The 22,500-nt window shown below is 25.4% G+C and overlaps 1 protein-coding gene across 5 annotated transcripts in view; it reads right to left on the bottom strand.

Moving 5' to 3' along the window:
• LOC124432411 (A disintegrin and metalloproteinase with thrombospondin motifs 18) overlaps positions 1–22,500 on the bottom strand; it is a 78,252-nt gene that overhangs the window by 54,421 nt on the left and 1,331 nt on the right. For 3 of the 5 annotated variants that reach the window (XM_046981370.1, XM_046981364.1, XM_046981365.1), the window contains one exon: positions 18,318–18,840. The exons of 1 other annotated variant lie outside the window; for it this stretch is intronic. The gene's annotated coding sequence lies outside the window, so the exon portion shown is untranslated. Of the gene's footprint in view, positions 1–10,452; positions 10,586–18,317; positions 18,841–22,500 lie in introns of those variants that run through there. One more of the 5 variants, XM_046981369.1, reaches the window with a different exon arrangement.

The raw sequence follows: 22,500 nt of genomic DNA, 5'->3' as shown, positions 1-22,500 counted from the left end.
ATCTACGAACTATGCGACAAGAAAATGAAGATGAAGATGAAGTCAAATAGTCGACGATTAATCTTTGATGTTTATTTGCGCAATCCTTGTGCGAAGACGATTATCAGCCGGTCGAGAAAAGGTTAGCCAACTTTCTAACACAAAATAGAGTCACGTGTACGTCAGTGTGCCCTATAAGATCGAAACATCATTAGAAAATTGATGTTCTAACGACGTTAAAAAGATTTAATAATACATAAATTAACTTCAATTGATTACGTAACATATCTTGGATATTAATTTTTCTATTAATTGGACAAATAAATATTGAGATACTTTAATTATGTTATAATTAATTTGGACACGATCAAACGTATTAATTTCAAAATGAATATTTATTTATTGTATTTTTATTTAACATCGAAACTGATATTCATTTATTTTTTTTTTTTTGCATTAATCAATATGACGATTATTAGAATTTATCGTTAAAATGATTTTATTAATTAAGAAATATATTATCAAAATGGCGTGAAATTTCGTGGCGATATTTAAATGTAAATAATTTAAAGTAAACATATATTTTCTCGCTTCTTTTTTTTTGTATATATATATGAAATTTTAATTCGATCGTACGAATTATTAATAATAAATTTTATTATTATTTTTATTACTATTATTATTATTATTATCATTATTATTATTATTATTATTATTATTATAAAACAAATGAGAGACATTTTTTGATAAACATTAACATTAATATTGATAATAAGTAAAATAAGTTAAGATAGATTAACGTTTAAAATTATTAAAAAATATTTGAACGTTGGGATTTTTATTATCATAAAAAAAAAAAGAAAAAAAAGAAAAAAAAACAGAAAGAAAAAAGAACAATTAATAAAAGACACACACGAATTTTCACACAAGTTTGACACCATATTTATGATAAATATATCGTAACAAATAAAAATAATTTATTCGAATGGAAAAAACGAAATTTTGCAAATTTTTCAAAAGAAAAATCGAGAATAAAAAAGAGCTTAATTTTTTTTTATAATAAACTGATATATCCGATGTTAACAATAAACGTTAACGTTAACGTTATTATTAGTGAATAACAAAATTATTCATGCATTGATGATGAATATTTAAAAGAAAAAAAAATTAAAAATTGAAAAAAAAATAAAAATAAAAACAATACCGATAATTAATGAGTATCACTCGAAATTTTACAAGAATGAGACACGATATTTATAATAAATTCATAATAATAATAATAATAATAATAATAATAATAATAATAATAATAATAATAATAATAATAATAATAATAAGAAAAAAGAAAAGAAACTAAATGACACCATGACATTAAATTCTCCCCCCCCATGATTAACATCAAAACTCGCTCCCCTTATGCACTCTATACCACCCTATCCCCCTTGCCTATACATCCGCTCCATCATATAATACTCGAATCACATGTCATATTTCAAAAATACGAAAAAAAATAATTATTCAAGGTTACAGTATGGTATTATAAGTCCCATTAAACTCTGACTAATTATTTTATCGTTACCTTTCTCTGATCCTTTCAGTATCTTTGTCTCTCTCTCTTTCTTTCATTCTATATATAATATATAATCTATCTTTATCTCTCTTTGATAGTCCATTCAACGTGGATATCGGTTAACGGAATCAACTTTGCGGTTAACGGAATAACCATGTCGTGGTTCGTTGTGCGGTTAACTTATTGTTTAGGTTTGCGTTTACTTCGACCTTGACCCGTATCAAACTAGAACAATAATGATTCCATTGAAAAAGTAGGTCCTTATGAACATTTCGAAATGGTCAATACGAACTACGAAATTTCACTTCGACCGTGACTCGGGTCGGAAAGTGACATGAATGAGGTTCTTTATCTCTCTCTACCTCTCTCTCTTTCTCTCACTGTCTTTCACTCTCTCATTGTCTCTCTCTCTCTCTCTCTCTCTCTCTCTCTCTCTCTCTTTTTCTTTTTATCTCTATCTCGCTCTGTCTATATATTTGTTTGCTTGTCCTACGTATATGTGTATACGTTGATTTATCTTTTACGTTACTGCACATATACATATATCGACATTTATATTATTTATAATATAAATATTATAAAAATATAGATAATATAAATAATATATTATTTGTAATATAAATAGCTTTTCTCTTTTACTCTTTTTTTTTTCCTTTTTTTCTTTTTTTGTCTTTTCCTTTGGAATCCATTTTATTTTAATTCCGCCATGTTGACGGATTTCATTTAAAAGTATAGAATGTATATAAACGTTAGTTGCGATTTTTTTAATTTGAACACATGGTATATTATTTATGACTCCATTTGTAATAAACAAATTATTATATTTAATATAATAAATAATTAATAAATAAATAAATAAATATATATATATATAAATATATATGATTATAGGTTAGAATTGTACACTGTGTATCCGTGTAATGTATATCGTGCGATTTGATTGGCGAATAAATAAATAATTATTACGTTATCGAAAAATAAATAAATAATTATAATTAAATTTATTTTTTATTTACTTGTTATTTTTATTTTCTTTATGTTTTCACAAAATCTTCTTCCCTTTTTTTATCAATTAATTATTATTTTAATTTCACACGTTGGTCCAATTAAAGAAAAAAAAAAGAGAGATAAACAATATCCAAATTAATGTAATTAATAATTTTATAAAAATAAAAAAATAATTTCTGATAGTTCTCTATTAATTAATTAATTTATTTATTTATAATTTATAACTCAGAATGTAATTTATTTATAAATATATTTATTCATTTGTAATTTATATAATCATGCAATTTCTTTTCTTTCATTTTTTCATTTCATTTTCATTAATTTATTTATCAATACATTCTTTCGTTGACAATTTCATATTATATTTTTATAATTTATTTATACACATATATATATATATATATTTATTAAACGATATATTAATATACAATTACTTGTTATTTATTTGAATTATTATTTATTAAAAAGCTCTACGTATTTTGGAACACTTATATGACAGAAGCTAGTATAGCCGCCATATTGGCTCATTTAAATGGATCACACCGCGTCGCCGACAGACACGGTAGAGGTTCTCAACCTTGACCTGTATATATATACTTATATATATATAATGAAGCATATATATATATATATATATATATATATATGTGTTCAAACATACACATATACACTCATATATACGTACATACATATAAACATAGTAATAATGTAATAATTACATATATGTGATAATTATAATGATTAATGAAATTAAATAATTGTTATTATTCAATAAATATATATATATATATATATATATATATATATACAAAATTATGTAATATATATAAATTAAAAAGAAACAGATATATATATATTTTTTTTTTATTTTCTATGATCGAACAAGCAGATAAAAATTAAATAAGATAGTTAAATAATCATAATATTAATAAAATTAAATGACAGTTATTATCATATAACTATTTATCTCATGATGAAAGAGCACATATACACACATACACATACACATACACATACACACACTTTTTTGTTTCAAATCGTTTTTCATCGATTTTTGTCAGTTTCGAAGTTTTTTCTTTTTCTATTTATTTTTTTGTTTTTTTTTTTTTTTTTTTTTTTTTTTATAATGAAACGATCTTACATACGATCCAGCGATCGATATGGATGATCAGTGGCATTAGAAGGGGTAAAGCGTTGTTCCCAGTAGTTTCGTACGCCACTCGCGTAGAAATGGTCGCCACCTCAAAGAGATCGCAGTCTGGTTGGTACGTGTCAAGGTCACTAGCGTTTCTCATCAACATATACATATATTCGAAATAACAAAATCCAAAGGTACGCGCGATAAGCAAACATAACGTGTTATCATATCTCACAATATTGGAGCAACGAGAAAGAGAGAGAGAGAGAGAGAGAGAGAGAGGCGGGGAGAGTGGGAGAGAAATATTTCGAACGATTTGATTTGAGGACAACCAAAAAAAAAAAGAAACAGGAAAGATACTTCAGGATTATTATTATTGGTCGAAAAGTATTACAACAAAAATCGAACTTGCTTTGATAGTTTGTAAAAAAAAAAAAGAAAAAAAAAGAAAAAAAAACAACTCAATAGATATCAAAAATGAATAATTCATTCTTAAAATAATCTTCACTATATTTGACCAATCGAGAAACTATTCCCATATGTCTTGCATTGTAAACATTTGAACGAAGATAAAACGGTATATCTAAGATTCAATAGTGTTGGATTGTATCTATCTATTTTTCTCTCTCATTCTTTCTATATATATACATATATATATATATATATATATATATATATATATATATATATACATATAGGAATATATGTACATATATTTATATATACATACACATATATCATACATATATATATATATATATATATATATAAGTATATATTATCGTTAATATATATATATATATATATATATATATATATATATATATATATATAGATGTGAGAATTTAATTAATAATTCTTTTTAAATTAAACTCGTCGTAATATCTGCAGCGACATTGAGAGAATAAATGACAATATTAACGTGAGATATTTAATTTAACAGAGAGAGAAAGAGAGAGAGAATGGATGAGAAAGAGAGAGAAAAAAAATCGAGTAAGTACTTGACCACTTGGAAAATAAAGTACATATATACATATATATATATATATATATGTATATATGTATATATGGATGGGGACTCACAAAAGAAGTTCTAAAGAGATTAAGGTTATGGTTACATAACGGTGTCCTCCAATGGCGGATAATTTATGTATATGTGTCTTTTTTTTTTTTTATATATATTAATTGATATATTATAATGTTTAATCAATTGATTTATTACCGTAATATTTTCTCTCTGTCTCTCTTTCTTCCTTTTTTATGCAGATGTAGATATAAATATTATATTATATATATTATATTTATAGATATATATTTTATTATAGTTTGATCATGGTGAATGAAAAAGAAAATATATAAATAAATATATATATATATATATATATATATATATATATATATATATATATATATATTTTTATATATATATATTTATATATTTAATATAGATAATTTTATATAGATAATTTTTATATATAATTATTAAATAATAATAATTATTTATTAATATTATTATTTAATTAATTGTATAATATAAATAATTTAATAAAAATTTATACACATATATATATATATATATATTTTTTTTATTCATACATATATTAGACAACTTTATATATACATTTATATTTATATTATTTTTTTTAATAATAATAACAATTATTATTATTATAATTCAATCATAGTTCTTTCGACACAATGAATGAAAAGTATATACGTATACTTATATATCTTTTACTGTACATAATTTTATTATATATATATATATATGTATATATTTATATACAATTATTAATTAATAATAATTATTTAATTATATCTAATTGTTTGATCCTTATGAGTGAACAAAAGAAAAAAAATATATGTATATATATGTATATATATGCGTCCTTTTTTATTCACATATGTAGCATAATTTTATAAATTTATTATTTATATACATATACATATAACATATATATTTTATATATATCTATATAAAATTATTCATTTTTATTAATTATCCTAATTAACGTATGATAATTAAATTATTATCTAACTGTTCGATCATGCTGAATGGAAGAAGAAGAAGAAGAAAAAGAAAAAAATGATGAGATACAAAAGAAAAAAGATACTTTTTCTTTCTTATTCCTTTTTTTTTCTTTTTCTTTTTTTTTTTTTTTTTTATATTCAACACTCTCAACCAGAACTTATCGTTTCGTCGTATCAACAAAATTATGGTCGCGAATCACGTACTATGCGAAAATATTCTCCTTGCGCGTGCACTTGACACGGAAAAGGATTTTAAAACGATTGCGTTGTAAGAAAATACGACGAGTACGACGATGACTACGATGATGATAAAAATGAAGATGAAGATGATGATGATGATGATGATGATGATGATGATGATGATGATGATGATGATGATGATAATGACGACTCGAGGATATTCGAATCATCCTCTTGAATAAAGTTATTTCATTAAAATATTGAATTTTTTACTCGGTAATTGGCAGCCATTTTTTATTGGATCAATTTCATTCAATTTTTTTTTTTTTTTTCAATTTTTTTTTTTCGTTCTCTAACTAAAGTATTCTTATCTTCGTAATCTTTCAAATTTTTCTATTTACTATCTTTTTCTCATTATTTGCTTCCTTTTGTTTTTTTTTTTTTTTTTTTTTTTTTTTTTTTTTTTTTTTTTTCGTAAAGAATAAATTCCAATACACGATCGAAGTTCATTGTAAAAATTTCTTCGTTAGAAAATAATAATAAATTTATTAAAAGATTTCTTTTATTGATAAAAATATACAAGTTCTCCTACTTTTTTGCTTCTTCATAAAATACTTCCTCTCCTTCTCTTTCATTTTTTATCATTTTTCCTTTCTTTTCAGATCAAAAGTTTCCATAACCTGTCACAATCATTGAAAAAAAAAAAAAAAAAAAAAAAAGAAAAGAAGAGACCCTTACAATAATGGCGATTCAATTTTTCGTAGGATTAAAAATGGCGATCTTTTATACACACACATGCACACATAACATGGACATAGAGGGAGTGAGACAGAAACGAAGAATGAACGTACGCGATTTAAAACAAAAATGGAAAAGGAAAAAAAAAAAAAGAAAGAAAAAAATAAAAGGAAGAAAATAAACGAGAGAGAGAGAGAGAGAGGGGGGGGGGCAGAGAAAAAGATAAAAAAAAAAAAAGAGAAGAGAGAAAAAAATGTATTCTGGGTGCGCCTGGCATTGTGTTTTGCCGGCATGCATGCATTCGTCTTTACACGGGACTTGATCTCTCTCTCTCTCTCTCTCCCTCTCCCTCTCTCTCTTTTTCTTATTCGATTGTAAATCCAACGAGAAGTGAAACGAATAAAGGTAAATAAGTAAATACGAGGTACGAGCTAGGATAGCCAGTTGAAACGTGCGATACCGTCTAAGTATCGTATCCTATCGTATCAAAACGAATCGAATGGAACCGAGTGGAATAGAATCGAATCGAATGGAATGGAATGGAATGGAATGGAACTGAACGGAATGGCAGGAGTGTTACAAAATATCAGCTTTCACCGTATCAACACAAGACGAAGGTAAATGTAGCAAAAGCACGTTTGCAACGAAACGAGTTATTCGTCTCTCTCTCTCTCTCTCTGTCTGTCTCTGTCTCTGTCTCTGTCTCCCATTCTGTCTCTTTATCTTTCTATCTCTATCTATCTATTTATCTATCTAACTTATTCGCATACTCTTTTCAGATCTTACATCGTTCAGAATGAACTTCTCGTTTCTATCTTAAGATTATTCTTCTTTAAGAGTTTGTATACTTATGTATTAATGTATATGTATGTGTGTATATATATATATGTGTGTGTGTGTGTGTATGTATGACTATCTGTTTGTCTTTTATATTTGTATGTAATTTCATGTGTGTGTGTGTGTGTGCGCGCGCGTGTGTGGAATTGTTTTTTGTAGATAAATTAATTTTTTCTTTATATTAGGTTGGAAACTATGAAACGGGCGGTTTTGTTTAGTTTTTTATTTTCATTCAACGCCCGTTTCATAGTTTCCAACCTAATATATATACACATATATATATATATATATATATGTAATAATGTAATATAATAGAGAATGTCTTACGATTATTCTTCTTTGAGAGTTTATATATTTATATGTATACGTATATGTGACTGTCCGTTTGATTTTTTATATTTTTGTGTGTCATTGTGTGCGTGTGTGTGTGTGTACGTGTGATTTCTTTTTTATGTAAATTCATTTTTTATAATGTATAAGATCTTTCACAATTTTCAATCTCTTTCATTTTTCTTTCTTTTTCCTTTTTTTTTTTATTCGCTACGTTTCTCTCGAGTTTATTCTTTTTTTACTTTTCTTTCTTTCTTTTTTTTTTCTTTTTCTTTTCTTTTAATTAATTTTTTTCTCTTTACACACACACACACACACGCACACACACATACACAAAGACACAGATTTGTTTCTTATACTTTTATTCTTTCGTTTTTATCTTTCAATTTTTTTGTCGTTGTTTTTTTTTTTTTTTTTTTAATTTCTACGTTCTTTCTTCTATTTTTTCTGTTTTCTTTTTTTCTTTTTTTTTTTCCTCTTCTCTTTTCCATCTCATCTTCTTTCTTTACTTTTGAAATAATCGAGTTTGAAATCTTTCAATTGAAAAAACCTTTGAATCCGCCTAAAATTTTCTTCTTTTTCTTTTTCTTTTGTTTTCATTTATTTTTTTTTTTTTTTTCGTTGTTTCTTTTCTTTTTTTTTTTTCTTTTTAAATTATCACGATCGATTATAAATAGATTTATGAAGGATTTATTAATTAATAATTGCAAAATCGTCGTTAGGTTTATATGATTGATCATCGTAATTGAAAAATAAAAGAAAATTAATTTGGATCACGTTAAAGAGAAAGAGAAAGAGAAAGAGAGAGAGACAGAGAGAGAGACAGAGAGAGAGAGAGAGAGAGAGAAAAAGAAAAACTTGATCGATGAATTATTCGTAACCGTGCGATCACAAATTCAAATTCGAAAGTAGTTCGCGCGCTTTTAAAACATTTATAATACACTTTTACTAATTGTCATTTATTTAGGTAAGTAGATCGAAGAGTTCATAATTGCAAACTTTTATTATAATATTTTATAATAAGTTTGAACTTTTTTTTTACGAAATTTATTACTATTACTATTATTAATATTACTATTACTATTATTATTATTATTATTATTATTATTATTATTATTATTATTATTATTATTATTATTATGATTATAATTATGATTATGATTATAACCATCATTACCTTCATTATCATCAACATTATCATCGTCATCACTATCATTACCATTATCATTATTATTATTATTGTTATAATCATTATCATCATCATCATCATTATTATTGTTCTTTTTTTTCTTTTTTTGGTCGACACTAGGACTAAATTACTTTTTATATGTGCTTTTTATATTTTTATATATTATTATATATTTCTTATATATTATTTTATTATATAATCCTTAATAATATATATATATATATAAAAAAAACAAAAGTAATAAAAAAAAAAAAAGGAAAACGTAAAAATACCAGAAATTTTAATAAATAAATTTTAATAATCTCATGATTGATCATAAATAATATTCATTATTTGTTCTCCTTTTTTTTTTTTTTTTAGTTATCCATAAAAATAAAAATCCTATAGAAATAAAATAAGAATAATAATAATTATAATAATAATAATAATAATAATAATAATAATTATATATATAAAAGTCAATATTTTCATGGTTAACCATAACGATATATTTATATCGTTACCCAAATCAACCATAAAGATAAAAGCCATAAGAAAAGATAAAGGAATATTAATATATACTAGAAAAAAAAAAAAAAAAAATGTAAATAATTTTTACGGCTAACCATAATTCACATTTACTTTTTCTTAATTATTCACAGAAAATGAAAATCATAAGAACAAAAAATAAGGGAATAATAATATGTACCTTAATATTGTTTTATGGTTGTCCATAAATAACGTTCATTCTTTTTTAATTCGCCATAAAAATAAATCATGAAAAATGAAATTCAAAGAAAAAAGAAAAATAAATAAAAAAGAAAAGAAACGAAAATAATACACACACACACACACACATATTTACTATATAAAACTTCAATAATTTTTATCCCTAATCATAAGCGACAATTATTTTCTTTAATTAATCAATAAAAATGGATTAATTATAAAAATCAAAAATCTAAAAAGTAAAAAGTCATAAATATAATTTTAAATAATAACAATTAAACCAAGTAACAATGTTTAATATTATCATAGTTAATCAATAAAATGATATTTATTTCCTATAATTATTCATAAAAACCAAGAGAAAAAGATCATAAAAATGGAAACCATAAAGTATAATAATAAAATAAATAAATAAATAAATAAAAAAATACACACTATAACAATGTCAACATTTTCTATGCGATAATCATACAAAAAAAAAAAAAAAGAAAAAATTGATTTTCTTTGAAGAAAATTTTATCCACAAGAATGAAGGTCGATAAATGTAAAAAGAGAACGATAACGATAACGAAGATGAAAACGAAGATGAAGGAAAAGAAAGAAAGGAAGAAAGTTAAGGAAAAATATTAGAGAAGTGAACAATAAAAATACGAAAATAACGCGAGATAATAACGATCGTAAATAACAATAAATAACATTAGCGTTAACATTTAATTGCAAAAGAAAGAGAGATATCGATATTACCTGAGAGTTTAAAAAGTCGGAATTCTCGATTTATTCGTTTCTAATGGCGTGACTCGATAGATAACGATCGTGACGGTACATTGCAGCTTGGGCTGCTGCAACGTTGAACGGGTTAACTTTCAATCGGTAATATAGGTGACGTTACACACGTGCACAAACGTGGATAATTCCCTAATCGTTTCGAACGGAAAAGAGATAGAGATAGAGATAGATCCTGAGAAAGAACAAGAGAGAGAGAGAGAGAGAGAGAGAGAGAGAGAGAGAGAGAGAGAGAAAGACAAAGAGATAGACAGAGTACGGGGTAGAAAGAAAGAGATAGACAGAGTACCAGGTAGAAAGAAAGAGATAGACAGAGTACGAGGTAGAAAGAAAGAGATAGATAGAGATAGACAGTGTATGGAGTAAAAAGAGACAGACATAGTATGTAGTAGAGAGAGATGGAGTATGAAGTAGAGAGAAAGAGAGAGAGAGAGAGAGAGAGAGAGAGTGAGACAGATAGATAGTGTTTGAGAAAGAGAAAGAGAGAGAGAGAGAGAGAACTACTTTTAGAATGGCCGAGACAAAGACAGTGTCTGAGACAGAAAGAGAGAGAGAGAGAGAGAGGGGGAGAGAGAGAGAGAGAGATTGCTACTTTTAGAATGGCCGTTCCAAAGCCACCTACGTTCACGTGGTGGTCCACGTGAGATCAAACGAGGAGACTGGTGAGCTCAATGCTACGGGATTGAAAGTAAATCTTTTTTTTCTTTCCTCTTTCCTTTCTTTACCTTTTTCTTTTTCTTTTTTTCTCTTTTATTATTATCCTTCTTTTTCTCCTCTTTTTTCCCTTTTCTTTTTTCTTTTTCATCTTTCCCGATGCTTCTTCCTCTCTTTCTTTTCTTCTTATTGTTGTTCTTGTTGTTGTTGTTGTTGTTGTTGTTGTTATTGTTGTTATCGTTGTTCTTCAATTTTCTTTAGTTTATTTTTTGAAATTGTTATATTACTATCTATATATGTCATCGTTCTATTACGTTAGACACTATAGTAAATAAAAAACGCAATATATATATATATATTAGGTTGGAAACTATGAAACGGGTATTTTGTTTAGTTATTTATTTTCATTCAACGCCCGTTTTATAGTTTCCAACCTAATATTATAGGAGAAAAATAATTATATAGTATAAAGTAATATAATTTAATACATTAATTATATTTATTATATATATATATATATTATATTTAATATATAAATACATACATATATATATATATAATATATATAGAATATATAATAAAAATTATAATACAAATATATATTTATTTAAATACATTTTTTTTTAAATATTCTTAATTATATGTATATATATATATATATATATATATATATACTTACATCTATATAGATGTAATACAGGATCTTATTGTCACGGACTGTACATACGTAAGTGACAACCGGCACGAATGTCGAGAGTAGAAAATTGCCATAGTCTCTCTACGGTCTTGTTGGTATCGAGTATGGATCAGCTGTGGACTGTAGTATATATATATATATATATATATATATATATATATATATATATATACCGGGCTGCCGATCGTACGCTCGATGATTGCAAAAGTGAATTGACGATTTCTTGAACGTCGAAAGTCTTTCTCGATTTTACTTTTTTAGTACGAGACCACTCTCACCGTATTTAAAAACGAACTTTATATATACATGTACATGTGTGTATGTGTATGTGTGCGTGTGTGTGTTTGTGTTTTCAACGATTTCATTTAGAAAGAGATTTTATGAAATTTATATATTTCATTCATTCGATAATTATTATCGATAAGGACTCTTGTAGAAGCGTTACGTAAAACAGAGAAAGGAAGAAGAGAAAGAGAGAGAGAGAGAGAGAGGGAGAGGGTGCGTGTGTGTGTGCACGTGTGCGTGCACGTGTGTTTGCACGTGTGTACATCTGCGTTTATATACGCGTATGTTTAATTTTTATTTTTGCATTTTTTTCTCTTTAATTTCTTTTCATCTATCCATTTCTTTTTTATTTCTTTTTTTGTTCAATGTTTACATAAAATTGATCGAATTATATATTATTATATTATAAATAATAATTATATTATTTATTATATTGTTTGTTATTATTAAATATTATTATATAAATTCGAATTAAATATTATTATTATTATTATTTTTATTATTATTATATATAATTTTTTCATATAAAAATTATATAGTATTGTGGAAAAATATATGTGAGTTTGTGTGGGTTTATGAATTTTTTCTTTATTACATCATTACAACGCGAGAAATTTAGCGTATTAAAGTTTCTTTTCTTTTATATATATATATATATATATATATATATATATATAAAATCAATTTGTTAAGAAGATTATTTTTCGTATTTAAATTAAAAATAATAAAGAAAAACAAATCAAACGGTTTCTTTCACAAATAGTAGCGATCGTATTAACTAAAGATCGATCAAACGACGGGATATAAATTTTCAGTATGACTTTGTTATTGATTCTAATCAAATTTTTAATATGTAATTATTTGTAAGAGAAAAAATTTCTTCTTTTTATCGTTTTTTCTTTCTTTTTTTTTTTTCCTATGCGTTTTTCTATGCGTCGAAATAATTCGTAAGAAATATTCGTCGAAAACTTTTGGACGAATTTATAGGTTAACTTGAATATGGCGATTCATTATTATTATCAATATAAATCGACAAATCGTAATTAAATACGATCAATTTTTTTTTTTTCGTTTATTTGCAATTTATCATTCGACAATCGATGAATAAGTCGATTAATTTCTATTTCTTATCCCTTTAATTCATTTATTTTTGTCCAAATATTTAAGAGGCGAGCCAAAAGGTGCCATAACCTCTACGAGATATCGATTAAAATAATAAATTAAATTTATCATCAAATTAAATTAAACAAATAATAAATTAAAACAAATAATGTTAGTACTCGATTGAATATCGTGTCAATATTATATTTACAATTTTCGTATGACGTAAATATATCGATTTCTATAAAAAAAAAAAGGGTTGAAATCACGACAACAATGCCATCTACGAAACAATCATAACAGACGTTGCGTTATCCTAATCAATTACGTTGAAACTTTTGTTCGAAACATTTTTTTTTTTACATAATCAATAAAATACAAAAATATTTGGCTCATTACTTTCGTTTAATAAAAAACGAGTCATTTTGTATAAACGATATACAAATGTGTAAATAAATATTACAAATTAACTGTGCGTTTAGATTTACTTTCAACATGGAGGATACTTATTCGCTAACTATGTTCGAAAGTTTTCGTTGAGAATAATATAGGAAAATACGTTCAACGACCGATCATCAATTTCTATGTGTGTATTGATGGGAAAATAATAATAATAACAATAATAATAATAATAATAATTCATAATATAATCCTATGATGGACGATCAAGAGCGCGTGCGTGCTCTCGCCTACGCGCGATCATTATGGTTTCTTTTTTCTTTTCTTATCTCATTTATTTTCTTCTTTCTTTTTTTTTTCCTATTACAATTTAATCAAACGTTCACTTCCGAGAGGTTCGATCATGCTTGAAAAATTTACGATCACTTCCTTGTTCCTTTTAGCCTTTACAAATCTATGGGATATAGAGAAATAATTTTTTTTTTTTTTTTTTTTTTTTTTTTTTTAAATTTAACGCAAAGAATAACGGATAATTTAATTGGCGCGCGCGCATTCGACATAGATTTTGTTTGTTCTTTTCTTCTTTCCTTTTCTCTTTTCTATTTTCTTCGTTTCTTTTTCATCTCTCTTTTCTCTCATTTCATAACTTTATCATTTGATTGCAGGAGTTCTTTTAAATAAATTTTTTCGGCGTTCTTTTTTTTTTTGTACGAGTTCTCCACCATTTTGGAATTGATCCATGTTTAAAATTTGTGAAAACAATAATAATAATAGTAATAATAATAATAATTATAATAATATTGTTTAGTTGTATTAATTCAATTTTTTATATATAATATAATTGCGTATAATTCGTTTATAATTTTCTACGAAAAAATTGTGGATTAAAAATTCGGTCATTTTGAAATTAACGATATATTTACAAATTTGTAAAAAAGAAAATAATAATAACAATATTAATACTAATATTTAATTATATTAATAATATTTAGTTATATTCGTTTATTATTTGATATTGAAAAAATTGAAGATTATAAATCCGACCGAATTTGTTTAATTTTATTTACTATAAATAGGTTATGTCTCTCAATAATGTGGACGACATTTTGAAATTGATCGGTCGATTCAAAATCTTAAAAGAAGAAAAATTAACAATAGCAATAATAATAGATAATGTTGTTATATTAATTAAAATATATTTATCTATCACTATTACATAATTTATGTTTATATTATTTTGAAAAAAAAGAAAATGGAATTTCAATTAATTTCTTACTGTTTCTAATTATAGAAACGCCATTTTAAAATTAATTGGACAATTTAAAATTTCCCTCCCAAAAAAAAAAGAAAAAATAAATGAAGAAAAAATAAAATAAAATAATAATAATAATATTCAGTGAAATATCTTAATCAAATCTTTTATATATATATATATATAGAGAGAGAGAGAGAGAGTATGCACAAGTTTATTATAATAATATTATATTAATAATTAAATAAAATAATTCCGTTCGGTTTGTACATTTTTTTTTCGACTACTTTTACCGACGTATTCGAAAATATATTCAATCGAATAAAGTATTTAATCTGATTCCCATAGATAATTTAATTTCAATATAAATTACGAGAAAACGAAGTCGTCTTGTTGTCCCACTTTGCACTTGAACTATTCACCGTGAATGCTCATCGAAAAGGTCGCTACTTTTCTCCGAGTTTGCTTGTGAAAGTTCTTAAAGAACGAGGGGGTCTGATTGGTAGGGGGGGGGGCGGGGCGGGGGATAAGACCCGGGTTCCTCAATCCCGCTATCCTACAGTCTTATTTTTGGTTAAAATCGATAAACGCGTTGAAATGTATGTGTGTATGTGTTTTTTTTTTATTCTCTATTACCATTTTTCCCTTTCGTTATGTTAAACATAATATATGAGATATGTGTATGTGTGTGTGTGTGTGTCTATGTATTATCTAAAGAACGAATCAAATATGTTCGCGTGACGTGTACGAGATAGGTAGGTGAGTTAAGTGGAGAAAAAGGAAATGGAGCGACGCAAGACGGAAGGAAACTCTCTAACGTCGAGTTAGTGAGAATATTTCCGTACAATTAGTAATAGTTTAGCTAGCGCACGTGAAAGTTACACGTTTTGATTTAATCGAAACGATTACTAAGCGATGAAGATGATATTTACTTTATAACGCCATTTTTTTTCTTTTGCCTTTTCTTTTGTTTCGTTTTTTCTTCTCTTTCTTCTTCCGACATTTTGTACTATCCGACATGTTTTAATCATCCATAATCTTTCTTTATACGCCATTTTTTTTTTATCCACAATTTTTCATGCGTCATCTTTCTTCTGCCCGACATGTTTTTTCTTTTCATTATATTTTTTTTTCTTTTATTTTTTTTTTTTTTTGGCCGTCATTTCTCTCATCTGCCATTGTTTTGTTCGTCATCTTTTTTGTCCGTTATTTTGTTCTTTGCCATTTTTCCTTCATTCGACATGTTTTCATTGGACATTTTTTCGTCCGCCATTTTTTTTTTGTTAGCCATTTTCTCGTCCACCATACTTTTGTTTTTCGTTTGTTTCGTTCGCATTTATTCAATTCTTTTTATTTCGATTTTGACGTTCATTTATGTACTTTCTTATCGCTACAAAATTTTCGGAAAGATATATATATATATGCATATATATATATATATATGTGTGTGTGTGTGTGTATTGTATAAGTATTCTTAGTATATCTTTTCGCTTGAGAAAACGAGCAATCGAAACCGAGAGTTTTAGCTTGTCCATTTGAAACCACACGTTATATATAAGCTACATACATCTCTCTCTCTCTCTCTCTCTCTCTCTTTCTCTATCTCGCTGTTTCTTTCTATCTTTCTCACTCTCTTTCAAGGAAAGTGTAACAACGGCCTCTCTGGCGTTGAACAGAGAAATGAAAGTGGTAGCTTCGACTGTCCCGATAAACCAAACTTGGTAAATTCATAGTCGTCGACTAGTGTAGTTTTAATGTATTTCTTTCTCTCTCTCTCTCTCTCTTTCTCTTTCTCTTTCTCTTTTTCTATATATATATATATGTATACATGTATATGAAATATATATGTATATATACATAGTAAATGTATAAAATCTTTTATTTAATTGGAAAAATTAAATAAAACATGAAACACATTTACGATACACGTTATTCTAAAGGTTATGTTTGGTATAGGTTATGATTTAGGTTATGTATATTCATTAAAACGCGTTGACTTATTCATTCATAAACGAAATTTTCTTTTCTAAATATATGAAATAAGAGGAGAACAAAAAAGAGATTGTTGCAATTTAATATAAATATATATATATTTTCTTTATAAATTTTATGAGTTTAATATATTTATATACGTGTTTTTTTTTGTTTTGTATAAAATTTATATAATACTCGTATATATTATATATTTTTTAAGATATATAATTTGATTGTATTACGGATAGTACGTAAGAAATATTTTAATTTCAATTAAATTTCGTTTTTCTTTTCTTATAATTTTTCTTTACGTTTTTTCGCTCACTTCACCCTAACCCTCTTCACGCCCGATATCAGCCATTAGCAATTTTGATTTTTTCGACCATTTTTATTTATCGCCATTTTTCTTTTTCCGCCATATTTCTTTCATCTCAATAATCAATGTAGTTTAAAAAAAAAACTAGTCGAAGAAAAACTCATATTTAAAAAAAGCACAAAATTGATGGATATTTTTGTAACTGACGATAATGTACTTAAACGGCAGACATTTGCTGTATGAACTGTACTTAAAACGTGATCGCGGCACTTTCACTGCGAATTCAAGCTACGGTCGCCATTCGTCGGCTTAATTCAATCATGATAATAATAAGAGTAATATAATGATAATAATAACAATAACAATGGTCGATTATTATTTGACAATGTCTTCCTTTTTTTTTTTAATGTTTCTCGATGTTCAAAAAAAAAAAAGAGAGAATCTTTTGAAGAATTTGGAAAGAAACATTTTTTATGAACAAAATTTGGAAGAACAATAAAAATTTTCTCGAGTATACTAGTTTCTTTTTTTTTTTTTTAAACAAATAAATAATTAAATATAATTAGATCGGAAAAGGAAAAGAAAGAAAAAAAAAAAGATAATAATTCCTGCGAAAATATTTAAAAGAACAAAAAAAGTGAGAAAAGAAATTAATTTCTGCGAGAAAATTCGAAGGACAAGAGAAAAAATAGTTTTTCTTTTTAAGTTCGAATGATATTAATAATTTTTCATTTTTCATTCAGAACAAATAACTAAATAAATAAATTAAGTGAATTAAGTAAATAAAATAAATGAAAAAGTATAAGAATAATTTTTTTCTCTCGTATTTTATTATCCTCATTCTTTTTTTTTTGTCGTATTCCGAATAAAATAAATAAAACGAATAAAAATAAAATTAACTTATTTCTCGTATTTTCTTTTCTACCTCATTTTTTTTTTTTTATATCGTTTTAACTTCTTCTTTCAATCCCTACCCCCCACGCCTCGTTCATTCTTTTTTCTCATTAAAAGCAATCGTCGTTCTATAAGTCGTAACTTAAAAATAAAGATAACGGAGAAGGTCAAAAAAAAAAAAAAAGTCGAAAAAAAAATAAAAATGAAAGAAATAAAAGAAAGATGAAGAAAAAGAAAAGTAAAATAACACTTACGTCATTTATGGTCGATCAGAACGGAGGTGGTTCGATTGGCTTGGATATTTTTAACGGTCCTCATGTTTCCATTGTCACACTGATTGAGATCCTCGACATCGTCGATGACGACGATGACGACGTTGAAGAACTTCTGGTTTATATGTGTATTAAGTTGTGCAGCACTTAGCGATATCAACAAAATGGCCGACTTCGCGAAACAAAATGGCCGACTTAGCGAAACAAAATGGTCGAATTAACGAAACAAAATGGCCGATTGATACGAATTTTTTGGTTAGAAAAAGAAACTCCCCAAAAAAAAAAGAAAGATATTGACCAGACCAAGAAAATTTCCCTTTTTATTTCATATATTTTATCTTATTAATTTTATGTATTTATTTTCTTTTCTCTCTTTGAATTGTTCATCCACCAAAATTGAAGTATCACTTGAGCACACAAAAATTAAACACAAATGTCGTCCAGTTGTATCTTGTTCAATTAATCGTGAATATTGCTCCTGATTTGTTTTCTTTCGCAATGATTCCTTTTATGTGGAGTATCGAAAACAAACAAAAAAGAAGGGGTTGGAGTTGATGGAAAAATTGACAAAAAAAAAAAGAAAGAAAAAAATATCGGGGGAAAAAATAAAAATAAAAAAATGGAAAAAAAAGTTCGACCGAATTTCGGCGAAAATTTTAAAAATTAAAAAAAGAATGAATTCTTACGAATTGTTTAAAAAAATATAAATTAATTAAAATAAATAAGAAAATTATATATATACACACACACACACACACATACATATATATATATATATATAAATTTTTTTTAACCCATACACACACATTCACTCATACACATACGAACGATTAAATATTCCAAAATTATTTCTTACGAGATATATTTATATACAGGGTGAGCCAAAAGTTTTTACACGATCCAAAAGTTATTAGGTAATTTAAAAAAAAAAAAAATCAATTAACTCATTCGTCGAGATATTTTAAGCTAATTTCTATGATTGGCTAATTTTATGTGCATATCTCGTAGTTTTATGATCCGTAGAAAAAAATTAAAATCGAATTTCTACAATATAAATAATCGACTTTTAGAATGACCTGTGAACTTTTCGTCAAAATAAAGATTTTTGAAACACACTATGCATAGAAAATTTTTTAAACGATAAAAAAAAATCTTCATTCTTTTCTATATGATATATTAATGTATTATTTAAATATTAAAAAAAAAAATATATATATATTTTTACAAATCAAAAGCAAAAAAGAAAATATTCAATTCTTTGAAAGACCTTCTTTCGAAAAAAAAAAAAAAAAGAAAAATGTTATCTAGATATTAAAAATATTTGTTCTTATTTATTTTTTCTTTCCACTTGTTTTTTCTATTTTTTCTTTTTTCTTGTTTTTTTTTAATAAACATTCGTAGGAAAAGTATTTTTGGAAATATTTCGAACGAATAAATAATATCTAAATGATGAAACAATAAATGTAAGAAACTTTAATAAAAAAAAAAAAAAAAAAAAAAAAAAAGAAAAAAAAAATATATATATATATATAAATGTAAACGAAAAATATTTATCATTGTTATTATCATCATCATTATGCAAATATTTATTATTCGTTCTTTTTATTCCTCTTTTTATTTCTTAATTTTCTCTAATTTTTCTTTTTATCTTTTTTCTCCTCATCTTCTTTTTTTTCTTTTTTTTTTTTTTTGTCTTTCATTTATTCACTTTCTCGACAATCAATCGTCACGAACGAGAGAGTACGTAATAATTTTTTTTCAGCTTCTTTTCTCTTCTTTCTTTTTCTCTCTTTTTTTTTTTTTTATTCCTTCTTGTACATTTGTCATTTTTTTTTTTTTTTGTTTTTTTTTTTTTAACCAAATCGAGCGAAGAAGAACACTCACACACACAAATGCACACACGCACGCGCGCGCGCGCGCGCGCACACACACACACACACATATGCACACGCGCGTGCTCGACGAAATGGTCGATTCGCAAACTCGTCCTCCTGGTTACGCAAACCCGGACGACAACAGCCAGAAATAGAAGAAGTTGGGTGCCTTTTTAGACGCGTTTAAAAAAAGAAAGAAAGAGATAGAGAACGTCTGAGTACATATGTGACTAAGAGAAAGAGAGAGAGAGAGAGAGAGAGAGAGAGAGAGAGAGAGAGAGAGAGATAGAGAGAGATAGAGAGTGAAAAAGTTGTAGTCTTTATAAGTACTTACACCTTATTATCATTTTGTATCAGATTATCTACGTACCTGATCATTACTTACATAGGTACTTAGAGATTTAACGAAACCTTCGTAATTTCTGATCTTAATTAATCGGCTTGATTATTTATTTCTCTCTCTCTCTCTCTTTCTCTGTCTGTCTGTCTGTGTCTCTCTATTTCATTCTCTTTCTCTTTTTATCTCTCTTTATGTTACACGACATAATGTATTTATTTAATGTGACGTTGTAATAACGCGCGTGATGTATCCGTTTAATTAAAGGGCCCATACACGATTGCAAGAAATTTTATCTGACAATTTAATATGTAGAAAAATCGTCGAGTTTTTAATTGATCTTGAAATACATCGAAAGTAACGCAGTCTTATAAGATAATATTAATTTTTTGTTTCCTTTTTTTTTTTTTTTTTTTTTTTTTGAAAACCTAACAATCAATTATTTATTATTTTAAGGAATTTTTTTTTTTTTTTTATGGCTGTAAAGTTGCCGGAGATTCGGGGCCCTATACGATTATAAAAAGTTTTTATTTAACAATTAATCAATTAATTATTATTAATCAATTATTTTATATCAATCAATTTATTATTCTAATGAATTTTTAATGAATTGAGATCGTCTCTATGGAGGCCATATATATATATATATATATATATATATATATATATATATATATATATATATATATATATAATGTAAATTTTTTATTAAAAAGTTTTAATAAAAAGATTCAGAATTTTTAATTAAACTATTATTAAAAGTTTAATAATAACAATTTTTTAGAACTTTTTATTGACCTTTCAAATGCATTAAATGCAATAACGATTTAAACGACAATGTTATTATTCGTTATTAAAAACTTTGCAATTCATTAATTCTTATAAATTATTTTAATAATTAATTAATCATTATTTATTATTAAATAATTAATTATTTATTTATTACAACGAATTTTTAAAGGCACTAGAGACGATCGAGTGCTTGGGACACTCACACTATAGTTCAATAACATTTCGAATTCTTCGTTGTATTTATTATAAAAAAAAAAAAAAAAAAAAAAAAAACCAATATTTATTGAATAAAAATAAAAAAAAAAAAAATAAAAAAAAAAGACGAACAGACAAATAACTTAGTTTTAATTATACACATACACACATACACACAGACACGTACGTACATATATCTAAATTTAAAAGAGTTAACAAAAAAAATTTCTCCTTTTTCCTTTTTCTCGTTCCTTTTTTTTTCCTTTTTCTTTCTTTCTTTTTTTTTTTTTTTTTTACTTTATTATCTCAATCGTTTTTATTGCGAAAAGAATTTAATGCGAGAGCGGATAAAAGATATGTGACACTTTCGAGATGAGAGAAAAAAAAAAAAGAAGAAAAAAGAAAGGAAAAAGAATAACGAGAAAAATAAAAAATAAAGTAAAAAAATAATAAGAAAAAGAAAGAAAAAAAAAAATTTGTAGTAATTAGTCTCTCTTTCGCTCGAGTGAACGGCACATCGTAGTATATATACATACATACATATACATATATATATATATGTGTGTGTGTATATATGTATATATATATATATATATATAAAAGTTCATAGACTAAGCAAGCATTGAAATCACCGATCACCGAAACTAATAAACTCTCCTTTCGTTAAAATCTCTCACAAAGAAATTCTTCATACTCGTTTTCCCTTCGCCGTCCAATAAAAACACTCGACATACTTCCTGTCGAAATAACTTTATATATATATATATATATACATATATATATATATATATATATATATATATATTTATATATAAAATATGTATTTAATACGTGAAGCAAAAAGGAAAAAAAAAAGAAGAAAAAACGAAATGAAAGAACGAATATAAGATAATTTTTTCTCTACGTACGAAGTACACGTAAATGAAAATAATCAATTTTTCGAGATACATCGAAAGGTTGTTATTGA

Source organism: Vespa crabro, chromosome 25 (genome assembly GCF_910589235.1).
Source record: "Vespa crabro chromosome 25, iyVesCrab1.2, whole genome shotgun sequence".
Taxonomy (NCBI): Eukaryota; Metazoa; Arthropoda; class Insecta; order Hymenoptera; family Vespidae; genus Vespa; species Vespa crabro.
This window is presented reverse-complemented; position numbering and strand designations above follow the sequence as displayed.